The sequence below is a fragment of the Platalea leucorodia genome (genome assembly GCF_965183815.1).
Source record: "Platalea leucorodia genome assembly, chromosome: 14".
Taxonomy (NCBI): domain Eukaryota; kingdom Metazoa; phylum Chordata; class Aves; order Pelecaniformes; family Threskiornithidae; genus Platalea; species Platalea leucorodia.
Genome location: NC_138836.1, coordinates 560344 through 573809, shown reverse-complemented (window position 1 = coordinate 573809; position 13466 = coordinate 560344).

Genomic DNA, 13466 nt, shown 5'->3' with positions numbered 1-13466 from the left:
GCTTTGGAGTGTTCTAAAGCAGCCACTAAGCCTGACAGCTCCCTCATTTCCTGCTCCTCACAGAGTTTCTGCCCTGAGGTTTGTTGATGCTGGCTCATGTCCAAGAACCTGAAGAAATAGGTACAAATCCTCATGTGCCACAATGCAACGTGACCTCTGAGTGCTAACAGGGTTGGAAAGGAGGCATGACAGGGGAGAGCGCTCCGATTAGCATCCTTAAAACATGGGTGAAACCAAGAGCAGGACAGGACCTCACACACCAATACCCAACAGTAGTGCCTGGCTGCCGAGTGCTAGCTCAGGTCTGTGGAGGAGAATTTCATTATTTCTGACATTACAAGGCCTGGAGGCAGCGCGGGCTGGGGTGCTGGGGTGCTGGGGTGCCGGGGTGCCTGATCTCACTGACAAACTCTGCAACTTGTTAAAATGTGTTAAAGAAGGAGAAAATATCCGAGGAGAGCACCAGAGCGATCCCAAACTTCTCCCGCTGCCTGCAGGGGAAAGGGGCCCCCCGTGCAGCAGCCACCAGGACGGAGCCAGGCAAGGAGTGAGCACCCCCCTGCATGGGGGCTGCGGAGGAGCCCCCCGGAAAGGCCGGTGGGCTCGGGAGCTGCACAGCACTGCCGTAAACACAAAACCAGCCTCATCTGGCACCCGGTGCCAGGAGCCAATGCTGGGCTGGTTCATCCCTCCCTACATCCCTCTCCCCATGTATTTATTTCTTTTAAGTGGCTGTCAAAAACATCTGTCATATGTAACAACTAGAGAGGGATGGGGAGAGGGGACCGAGCTGCCCTGCTTGTGAGGCTCCTTGCCACAACAGCCATCTTCATTTTCATTTTATTTATTTATTTATTTATTTTGGTGCAAACCTCTGGCATCAGCGCTCTGCACAGAGCCTGCTTACAGCTCCAAAAAGCACCTCTATTATTCTCAGACCATTTGGTAGCGGTTGCCATGGAGATCAAAAGCAAAATGGCATGCAAATCAACACGAGCCCCAGCGTTCAATAACAACGGTAAAAGGGCAGCCGGATAAGACGACAAAAAAAAAAAACCCACACTTGAAATGCTTCAACCTGCATTGCTGGCTGTGATTAGATCTAGAAGGCAGGAAAAAAAACCCTAATGGGTTACACCAAAGGACTTGAAAATACAACTCAGTTGTGGCCTGTGTGATGGTTTCAGTGTAAACCCCCCCCCCCCCCCCCGCACACACATGCCCACATACATACACATATTAAAGTGGAGCAAATACTTTACAATGATAAATTTATGCAATGATTTCCCCTCCCAAGCCCCCTTTTTTCTGTTTGCAGACTATCCATACACGTCTGCCAGGTTCCTGGTATTTATCAGCAATCTGTGGTAGCACCGTGTTGTAACCAAATCTCTTCCCAACTCTCCTTTCCCCCTTCTCCTCTCCAGGGACGGGTGACGCAGGCTGCAATTTCAAGCTGTGCTGCTGAGCGCCGGGTGGCCGGCGGCTCGCTGCCGCGCTCCGGCTGGAGTGCAAGCAGCACCGCTGCTCCGAGGAGCTGCCTGTGCAAGTTAACTTCTGCCGAGCTGAAAAATTCACTTCTGCCAGCAATTTCCCACCACTCAGGAGCCTGTGGAAAACCGGCTCGATGCAGCCCAAGCAAATACACCCAAATGTTAATAAACTAGCACCAACTGCCTGTTTTATTTGCAACTTTTAGCCTTAGGTGTTACAAGGAATAAGACAAATGTGGGGGTGCAAAGGCAAGCGTTCAGAAATGAGATTTTTGGGGTACTGTGGAGGTGGCTGCCTTGTGATACAGGTTATGTTTTACACCAGGGACACACAGGACCCAGCCCTGTTGCTGCGCAGAGCGAGAATGGTTGCTTAATGAGTAACTCTTCAGTATTTTGTTTTCCCCTCACTGTTAACGGGCAAACTCAGGCCTTCACACAAATCAACCCTGCTTTGAAGACAGAATTACTCATTTTTCACAGGCCTGCCCACAGCATTACAACTACACTACTTAGTGCTTCAGAAATATGAATGAATTTATTATATGCCACAACAGACAGTATTAATACTGTAGCCCTATTTTTTTACAGAAGTGAACAAAGACTTAGGAGAGAAAAGCATCAGGGATTTGGGATGAGGATACTTGGTTTTTCCAGATATGTAGTAGCATTAGACAACAGCACATGTGCTCAAGGTACATGTCCTGCCAGCTTCATCCCCAAATCAGAGCCCAGCAACTCAAGCCAAAAAAAGGGCAATACATAACGAGCGCCCATCAGTGAAAAGTTTGGCCAAGGGACTTCAAGCGAGTCACGCAAATTGTGATTTTCCAAAGGCTTCAAACTTAGACTGGCAAAGGCCAGTGCTCTTCCACAAAAGCCAGCTCCTGCCAAATTCCAGGAACTTTTTCCAAAATATTTTGGGTATGTTTATGCACAAGGACCTCAGAGACTGCTGGACGTGACCGAGCTCCAGCGAAGCAGCTTGCAAGGGAAGGGCCTGATTCCTCCTACTCAGCTGCAAGATTTTTCTCTGGAAGAAAATGGTGCAAAGGAGAGGGAAGGACTGTGGACAAATTAGTCCCGAGAACAGAAGCTGAAACCGAAATGAGAGGAGGTGCCCTTAGCTCAGAGTAACCTCCCCATTGATTTACTCACATCTAAGTGAGAATTTCCACCTACAAATGGCCACGGGCGCTTGTTGTCCAAAGGGCACGTAAACACCCATTTCTTGTGAGTTGTCTGAACTTTCCAAAGTACTATAAATTCCTGCTTTGTTTTTAGCAAGCTCTTTATCAAACCCATCTGCTCTCGATACACACCACTCCTCTGTCCCTTAGCTCAGTGCTATAAGCACACCCGCGACTCCCAGCTTGCTGCACTGTGGTGGGATCTTCACTGACTCCTTATTTTGAACCTATTTCAAGGCCCTCAAACAGAAAGTACTGCAGAAATACTGAATTATTGCCACCAAAGGCACCCCAGAGTCGAGCACTGTACAGCAAGGAACAAAATGAGAGGTTCCGAAAACAGATTTTAAGTGGCTTCAGCAGAGCTAGAAAGAGCAAGTGAGCATTTCTCTGCGCATCGAGGAAACACGTATTCTTGGCACTGCGGCAGGAAAAAAGGGTCTTAAGGGCACAGTAAGAGCAGTGGGAAGAGCCGGGCTGAGCCGATGCTGCGTCCTGCCGGATGCGATCCTGGCAGCTTTCAATGTGTGCCAGGGAGAGCTGTGCCCAGGCTGCCCAGGCACTCCTCTGGGCTGCAGAAACTGTCCTGGGACAAGTAAAGCATGGAAAAGATGCTGCCTTGAAGGCTGGTGGGTTTTTGTTTGTTGTTGTTGTTGTTTGTTTGTTTTTTAAATACTGTTTTTATTTAAAGCCAGACTCACCACTAGCAGGATTCAGCCTCAGGCTGTTTCAAACTCTCCCTCCATCCTGATTTTGGGACATTCATTTTCAGGCTGCTAAAGCTTTTAAGACAAGGCATGGTTTTGTTTCAAGCAGCACGTTTGGCTGAGAGCACTTAAACCGAGCAATTCAGAACTGCATGTTTCTAATGCAAAAATCGCATTCCTCCTCCTTACACAAGCCAGCTAACTTGTCCTTGCAGTGTTGAAAACAAACTATTTCTGGGCAAAAGCTTTTAACCTTAGTCATGCTTTCCTCTACTTTGAAGCAGCCCAGTGCCATGAAGCTCTGCCGCATCCCAGGTCCGTGTACAGCAGCATATGTCTCCTTGCACCACCCATCCCAAGACCCTTTCCACCTCCTCACGGGCATTTTTAAATACAGGCTAAGCTTCTGCTTGCTATTGCCTTTGCATTACTGAAGGAGTTAATTAGGAACCATCTCCTTCACCTCCCCGGCATCGGAGCCCCTTGCTGAAACACGGCGGCAGCGTGTGAAACGCACACCTTCCTAATTACGTTTATTCACAGAAATCAAAAGGAGAGGGAAGCAGTTGAGTAAAGGTCACATTAATAATACAGGCTGAAAGAAAGTCTGTGGATATATATTTTTCATTAAAGACACATTTGACTGAAGGGGACGGTTCATTTTTGGATTGACAGTGTTTCTCTGGGAGGCCATCAATACAGTCAGAGAGATTTAGCTATTTTTCTTGTCATAGCTTGCTGTCTGCTGGAAATCTGCTTCCTCACCAAGAAATGCCAATACTGCTCCATGCGCTCAAGCCTATTACATGGCCAAGGCATCAGAGAAGAGGCATTTCTGCCTCCATCATAGCTGAAAAAGTCACACCAACCTCTACTTCTGCATCCAGTGGGGACTCCTGCAACGTCCCATTTCCCATGCCCAGCCCCAGCGACCCCAGGTCTGCTATAGGTCCAGCAAGAGCCTTCAGTGGATAAAGCTACCACTTTGCTAGATCACTGCTGTCAAAATAATCACGCGAGAATAATGTCTCAAGTTGCTAGGTCCATGCCCAACCAACTGGATCCTTCATCTTTGTTGTCATCTTTCGGACCAGCCAGCCCTATAATCCAAGCTCACTATGGTGTACACAGAGCAGCAAGTGAACTGAAGGGACCTGGGCTACAAAAGGCCATTTCAGCTCAGGTTTTCTAAGCACAAAATGGCAATAAGCTGAGATTTAAGAACCTATTTATTGGATTTGGATGGCTGATAACGCCAACAGAAATGCGGTGACCAGCTCTGCGGTGCCCCATCCAAATCCCCTGTGCTGCACATCGAGTTTTCCCATGCATCTCAAACATGCACACGAGGCGTTGCAGCTCCCTCAGCTCCTTGTTCTTCCATTTATTCCCATTTTTCCCAAAGCACATTTTCTTCAAGCCCACTGTGCAGTACCCTTCAAGACCACTTCAAAGCTGGGTGATCCTGAACTGGTGGGGAGGTGCCCAGCCATCACGAGAGGTCCTGAAAAGCTTCTAGGAGCTGCTTAACCCGACGGCTACTGCAGGCAGCCATCTCCGTCACAGCTGTCTGAACAATGCATTTGCCAATTAAGTTAATACACTCAAATCCCTCCTATCCACAAGAAAGGGCAGAGCAAATCCAGGTGAAAGAGAGTGGAGTCTTACAAGTCTCCTACATGTCACACGGCATAAGAACAAAGGAAAAGGAAAAAAAAAAAAAAAAAGAGAAAAAACAGTGAAACACACTATTAATTACCACGAGGTATTGGGGCCTCAGTTATACCCTGGCCTGCAGCTCTGCAAGGAAGGCAGGGGCAGGAATACGTCCAGGAGTCGGTGCACGGTACAGCTCCTTGCAACATGCTTTTGGGAGCTGAGCTGCTCTGAGGTTATTTTGGACAAGGCACAGCTAAAATTCCCCTATGGAGCCGCTTGGACCTGCTGAGGGACTTGGTGTAAGTGGAGCTGATCTCCCTAGCTCAGGTGCGCAGCAGTGCTGCGGTAGTTGTGGAGGACTGCAGTTGTGAAGCCAGCCTTTAGGGGTAAAAGCTGTTCCTGAAGCCCCCCAAAAGGGAGCTATTGGAGAGAAACTGGCCCCCTAGAGTAAAATACTTCAGACTGGAGAAGCAGCTTATGTGCCTCAACCCTTTGCTTTTTCCAGCTATATTAGTCAGCCTAAAAATTCCCCCAAGCCAGCAAAACAAAACCAAAAACACCCCCAAAAAAAAACCAAAAAGGAAAAAAATGTGTTTGTTGTTCTTATGCACCCTGCCTCTGTTACAGGCTGTGTTGGGTTTAGGTCAGAGCTCCCGACTCATGCAGAAACCACTGCGGCAGGTCTGAGAGCTGCTTGCTGCTCACAAGCATCCTCCGTGCCCAGGGTGGCGTGGGGGCTGGCTTGGGCCCTCATCACAGCTAGTTCTGGCATCGGGCAGTAACACCCCCGCTAGCCCCCAGGGAAGCAGGCAGCATCCTCCTGGAGCTGCTTGGTGAGAAGCCACCGACAGAGAGTGGCTGTCTGGGGACCGCCGGTGCCACCAGTGCCCCACAGGGACAGGAACCTCCCTAGGGTGGGCAAGCAAGAGCCGTAGCAAACATGACCCACCTGCAAAGAGAGGCTGAACGAGCTGGGTTTTGGTCTGCAAAAGGCTGAGAGGGGATGGGATAATGCAGGCTGTTATAATGAAGCTAGCAGGCAATTGTTTCCCATGTCCTTAGGGGCATCACAAAGCCATCAGCTTAATTTGGAGGAATGACTTAAAGGAATAAAAACATATATGCGGTACAGATTTTCACCTATATATTAAATATATATATACTTAGTGTCATTTCATCTGTATATATTAACTGTATAATTAATAAACATAAAATACTTTAATATCTCTGTATGAATAATAAATACATTTAATAAATGTATAATTAATGCATCTTCACGTGCACACACATGTACATATAAAGAAAACCCCGTTCTCTCTGGTGGCTTCGGTTAAGTCCCAGAACCAGCTGCGTGGGGGAGCTGTGGGACTTCCTTCTTTGAAGGTTTTTAAGAGCTGATCGGACCAGGGCATCTTGGCAGTGCCCTTCCTGAGGGCTGAGGAGCATCTCTGGAGGTAGGAGGTTTTTTGCACAGCTCTAACCCATCACCTGTGCTGGCCATAGGTCCTCCTGCCCCCAGCACGTCCCTGACCTCTGGGGGCATCCCCCATCATTCCAGGTCCCATTGCTGCTGGCACCGTGTGGGCTTTACAACCGAAACAGCATCTGGGGCTTTACTTTCTGATCTATGTTGACGGCCCTTGTCTTCAGCAACGCAGGCAGCTTCTGTGCCACAATCTGAGAGCAAATCTCTAGCAAGTAATTTACACGAGTTTCACTTCCGCTCACAAACAGCCTGCAAGCTGCAAGCTGCAGCTTTCTCAAGCTGAGCTAAATTTTTCCCCTAATAATTTATGCAAATATTGCACAGCCTGGCACCGGTTTACAAACTATTTGTTGCACTGTTCTGAGTGCACACAGGGGCCTCGCAATGTTTCCCTGTGTGACACTTGGGAGCTGGTTTCTTGTGCCAATATTTGTGATCAGACTTTATCCCTCGGTCCCTGCAGACCTTCCAGAGGAGCTGAGGACATTTGCTACCTCCTTGCACAAAGCTGGTGGTGAGAATTATCAGCAAAACCCAAAAGGGGCCCAAAGACAGGCAAAGGGAATTGTTTCCTGTTTTGAACCGCTAATTGCAGAACGGGATGAAGTCACGATCAGACCACAGAGGGAGGGGAAGGAGATGGGAGATAAACAGGTCTCTGAGCTCATGCGCTGCATGAGGTGCTGCAAACAGATGTGCTGGGGCTGCTGCGGAGCCTGTCCTCCCCCTTCCCACTCGCATCAATCCAGCCCGCGTCTGCACCGCCTTTTAAAAGCGGCTCTCGCTCACTCTCAACAAATCTTCACTGCACACATCAGTAATATCAAATTAATTCAATTGAATTAATAACAGTAATTAATTCGTGCATATTAGCATAACACCATGCATCATAGATGGAGGCTAATAAATGCAATACTGATTTTCTTAATCGACTTCTTCAGCTGCCATGTGTCTTAGTCAAAGGGAAGCTGTGGGGTCTTCCCCTCTTTTCCAAACACAGACAGAATTCCCCCCCCCCCCCAAAAAAAACCCACCTAAGACACCCAAAGGTATTTCTGATTCAGACTGTACTTCTGCAACAACAAGAAACACGGGCTTTGCACTCTCAGTTCCCTGCAACCCAGCCAGGTCACAGGCTGTAGTCTGGGGATATTTAAACGTCACCCTGCGAGTATCCCCATGTAAGGCTCTTTAAGAGACGCTGCCCCAAAAGCAGGGAAAGGAGCAACAGTGGCCAACGACCACTGTAATAATCATATATCTGGATATTATTTTCTTCCCTCACACATGGTTATTAAGAGACGATGCAGGTCTTAAACCTAGAACCTTTTGCTATCAGAAAATTATATGTGACACTTTACATACGGATTAGATAATTAATGTATGTCCTGATTTCTTCCACCGTAACATAAAAAGGGTGAGAGCAGCGCTATAATTCCAGATAATTAAAGAGCGATCGAGTTACAGTAGCTTCCACTGCGGTGGGAGTGCTGCCCGCTGTCATTAGCGCCGGCAAAGCCCTCTCCATTCTTCACACCTCGCTGCCGGCTGCGCTCTCCTCCCCAGGGGCCATCCAGCGCCGTGGCCACGGCACCCGCTACCCCAGGCCACTGCCACCAAATCCCGCCCTGTCTCCCTCCTGCAATTTGAAGATGCTGAGAGGAGTCAGGACACTGACTCGCAAAAGCCAAACTGCAAAACACACTCCAAGAAACAACCGAGACGGTTTTGCTTCAGCAGATGAGCCCATCCCCATGGGGTCTGGGCTGCTCTGCATGGCTGGGCGTGTGGGGCTCGGACCGAGGGCAGCCAGCTGTGGCAGACACACTGGGCCACCTCATCGTTGCTTGAAAACCTCAGATGGGCCCAGGAAACAGCCCAGCGACTTCATCTCATGCCACTTCTACTCCAGAAGGACCTAAGGGCATCAGGAATGACAAGTGCAAACCTGCGCTGGCTACAGGAGCCTGGCAGAGCAGGAAGGATTGGTATCGTGCTAAAATGGTGTGCAAGCTCCCCAAAAGAGACTAGCAGGCGGGGCTGCAGGGCGGGGCCACGGTGAACTGGCAGAGTAGTTTGCAGGGGGCCCTGGTCTGGCAGAGGGTGGTTGTCACCTGCGTCCCATGGTGGGGACCACAGGACCCAGCGCACCCGCACTAGCACAGAAGAGGAGTGCAAGTGCGTCTGTAGGCATTAGGGATCCAGCAGAACACGACAGATCCCATCAGCAGCAATACGTGTCTCATGCTTGCACCGAGCCAGATTAGCATTAAGCCCAAACTAGTTTTTTCCAGCAAGGTAGGCATGATGCGCTCACTGAATGTAAAGAAAACACATGTCGGTGCATGGGCACGGAGTATCTTTTGAAATCCCTGTAGGACCTCCCTGCCTGCTGTGATCAAACATTAAAATCTAGAGCTGTCACTAAGCAAAACAAACACAAACTGTCTGTGCTTTCATCTGCACAGCATCCTGCAACGTGCCCCACCAACGTGCTCTTGCCGCCCCCGAGGGCTCCCTGCCTGCGCCTGCTGCTGCTCTGGGGCCCGCGCCAGGCGGAGGGGGGGACGACAGCAGCACTCAGGCACGCTGCAGTGTGACGTTCAGTGCACTCCTAACAACCGGGTGTTCCTTGGTTTGATCTTTTAGCAGGAAGACTGGCCTAGTTTTAGCTTGGTGCAGTGTTTCGTGGGTGCAGGCCCTGTTGCCTGCTTCTCCCCTAAGAGCGAAGAAATATAAGCAACTAGCTAACAGAGGCAAGCAGGCAGCCCCAGGTGAGTGGCGTAGGTCGCAGGGCAGCGTCCCCTTTCACTTGTCACATCTGTGTGTGTCAAACCTCCCTCTTCCTGCGCAGCTGAGCTCTGTTCCCAGAATAAAACAAAACAAAAACGCACCCCGGCAGTGGAGCTGCCAGACAGGCTCATCTCATTTACTGTGGCTCGAGCACAAATTTGCTAAGAGGAAAGCACGGGCTGCAGGTGAATAATTTCCTCTTTCGGGTTCCTCACTCGATCTCGTCTTCTGCAGCCTTTGTTTACCCGCGCGGCTGCTCCTCCATCACATCACTCAACGCGTCTTAAGCGCTCGCTGTTCTCCCTGCTCCCCAGCATCTTGACAATTTTGTATTTAAAACACTACTAATAATAATCAAGACGTGTTATTGTTTCTCCTCCTGCAGATCTCCTAAGGCTGCGAAGGTCTCAAATGTCTGACCGCAAGCCTGATAAATGCTTGCCTTCAGCGATGCACTTTCTTGTACCACCTTTGAAATATGTATGCACATGTTATGCAGTGTGGATGCATATCAATGCCATATCTACCTTTGCATATTAAATCATCATCACATCTTCTCTGGCAGTAAAATATGCAGAGCATATGCTAAAGACAGCATCTTCCCTGCCGAACCAGAGCAGCCCTCCCCCTGCGCGCTCTCCCCCAGCATGGGCTGCCGATCCCAGGTATTTCAGCCCCTGCCTTTTGTTCTTCTCCTAGCAGAGGTATTTTTTTTTCACTCCCCCCCACGTTGCTTTCATGGTTTTAAGGACTTCATGTTATTGCCTGCTCACAAATACATTATAGCTAGAGCTGTACCCTAGCTAGAGCTGTACCCTAACTTCTCCTTTCCCCCATCAGAGGGGAGACAAATAAGAGAGGCTATGGGAATGGTACCCAAAATAATGAGCTGGCGGGAGTGTGGGATTGCCTTCCCCATATTTACCCTCTCTCATTACACAAACCTGCAGCGGCAATCAGGGATTTCAGATGAACCTGAAGCCCTGCCATTACTGCTGCCCCATCTCGTATTTTTTACACCTGAATGGTCAAACCTGGCTGACATAAGATTTGAGTCACAAAAAAGAAAATGAGGTATTTCTGATGGAGAGTGGGAATATTCGCTTTGATGATCACTGGGATAAAAGGCAGAAATAAGAATAATATGTTTGGGGGCATAAGCCAGCTACTAGGTGCTGGGGTTAGGCAGAAACCTCTTATTGTCAAGATCTGCTCCTTACAAGGAGCCTTGGTCCTGCTCTTGGCAGCCGCGAATTTGTGCTACATAGAGACCCCAGAGCCTCTCCCAGTATGGGGCTTCCCATTTTGCTAGTTTAATAGAAATGCTAAAATGCACATGCAAAACATGTGCTCACCTCCCGTTTGGAGTATCAGAGGTGGTTTGCCCAAAATAATCCCTTGGGCATCTAAATACTCGTGCACGGGGGTGTCGGAGCTGGAAGCAGGAAATGTGCACGCACCATGGAAGCAAATGGGGCCTGAGATAGCTGCTCTAATGTTACAGGTGTGGTAAAGCAAATTATTATTATTAACATCATTATTAATATTATAATATTATACATAATAAGTTATAATAATATTAATAATATCATATACTAATATTAATATATTAATAATAACACCCCAACCCCACAAACACTCCAATTCATGTCCTGCCAGTCCCCAGGGACAGAGAGCAAGCTCTTGTGTGTTCAGAGCTCTCCTGGGTCATGGAGCAGCGGCAGAGAGGAGAGACCAGCTGCACTACACTGTGCACATCTCTGCAAAACCTCCTTTACTTCCCTCTCTCAGCAAACTAGACCAAGGTTCCACGTTCTCTTGTCACATTGGCAATAGTTTGCCATCACGCAGCCGAGCTGGCTAATTATCATCCTTCGTGCTTTCTCATATGCTCATTGTCCTCTCCTACCTGTAGGTTTCTGTTTCTCAGGTATTTCTCTTCCAGACTAACTTGCTCTCCCCTCCTCCCCCCACCTTTTGCTCACCCTAATTTTGCAGATTTCAGAAAAGAAGTGAGAAAAGCTGTCACTATTAAAGGGAGCTCTAATAGAGCAAGAGAACAGCACGAGCCCTTTTGTTTCTCCACGAGATGTCAAAAGGAGCAGGATTAGCAAGAAGCATTTTCTCCTCCATTCCCAGGTGGCTGCTTTCTCCTGCAGGTATCTACCCGCTCATCTTTCCTGCTCTCCAGCAAAAGCCCCCGAAGGCCCCTGGACCAAGACTGTGGTGATGTCCCAAACGTGCTCCATCAGCCCAGCACTGAGAGGAGAGGCGTGCAGGTGTAGTGCTCGGTGCTCCCACCTCTCATCCCCATCACGCCATGCAACACTGGGGTGACGTACTGTGCAAGGCATCAGCCTCCAAACCAGCTGCTGGATCAGCCCTCATCCTCTGCTACCAATATTCTCCCTAAATAAAAAGCAGGCTGCGGTATATGGGCTGAGAGGGGCTGTTTGGTGCAAGAACCTGTCTCTCCTGGCTGTCACTGCTGTAATTTTCAATGAACAGAGGGACCAGGATGGTTACGTCGCTGGGCTCATTTCTACCCAACAGCCACCTTCTTTTCAATTACCGCCTGCCCCAGGTCAAAAAAAGCTTGACCCCTTTCACCCAGCAAGAACACGCTCGGCTTTGGCCTGTAGCAGATTAACATATCCTTCAGCATAGATTAACAGCACAGGGGAGCACTTTCACTCCTGTACTTCTTCTCCAGCACGCAAAGTCCTGTTAAAGTCTTGCAAGAGATCAAGTAAAGCCCAGAAGGGCTCAAGCCTTAAGCCCCCCAGTTCTCCAACGGCACCATGTGTCTTACAACCACAGCAAGAAAAAAATATCTCTCTGCCATCCTCCTGGCGCATTGTTCGTCAGCACAAGCCAGGGCAGGCCAGCACATCCTCAGTGGTGCTCAGCAAGCCAGGGGCACACGTGGTACCAAGGTGACATGTGTCCCGATGGGTCACCCTGAGCCACCTCTGCCAGTGGGAGATGGTGTCCTCGAGCCATGGGGTCATTACCGTGCTCTTGGCAGATGATGGCAATAGTAAGCCGAGCCAAGGCAAGGAAAAATGCAATTAGGTACATTTTAAAGCCAAGACGTGATGCCACTCCTTTGTTTGATGGAACTGCACCACAAGCAGCTAATTAGGGTATTGAGGCTCGCTTGAGTGCAGCGACAGCATACTGACAGCTAACTTTTGGCCCCAACAAGGACAGGGCAACCATCAACTAAACCCATGCTGCTGACAAAGAGCTTCAGGAAACTGAGTCTAGGGACAAGCAGAGATGAGAAACAGACACTTCACAGCACTGCTCCTACAAATTTTAGGAGGAGATGGGCCAACTGCATACATCTGTCTCTCCTTACAGGGGAATAAATTAAGAATAATTATAGAAGAAAACACAAGTAATTGAAAATGGAAAGTCCATGACAGCGTGATCAGTGATCCTCATCTTCCGTGACACCACAAGGACGGTCTCCACGCAGAGGGCTGTCCCTTGGCACAGGCTCAGCCACGAGAGCCGCAGTTTCGCCTGCCCAGAGCAGCGTCTGCACAGCCAGGATCGTCTCTGCTGCAGCAGCATCTCATGACCTGCGGCGTGCGAGGATGCAGCGTGCAAACCCATGGTGGGCTCCATCCATCTCCTGCATGTTGCTGTAGCTCTCTGCAGCTGGGTTTGCATGCCTTCCACTCCCCAGCCACACTACAAGGTCTGCGCATCTGATTTTTGCCCGTTTCATGGGGAAGGGGATTTTTCATTAGCGCTTGTGTTCCTCTCCATCTTTCAGGATGAATCATTGCTGTTTTAAGCACACAGCAAAGATTTATGCAGTAATAGATGTGGGGAATAGCTGTGGCTCCAGGGTCTCAGAACAATAATACATAATTCAGAAATTAATACCGGGTAGCAAAGACAATGGGATTTGAAATGAACATTATTGGCCAAAGCAAAAGGAAAACTCCACAGGCTCATCATGTGCAGATGCTTCCACTATCCACACACCCAATTACAACTTTAGCTCTTACAAAAGGAACTGACTTAAACCATTAAATCTTTATTATTTTTTCCCCCGTGGTGGGAGGGGGAGTGGGAGTGCAGATTCCTTAAAGATAGAGAGTTTAAATTAAGCTTTAAAACT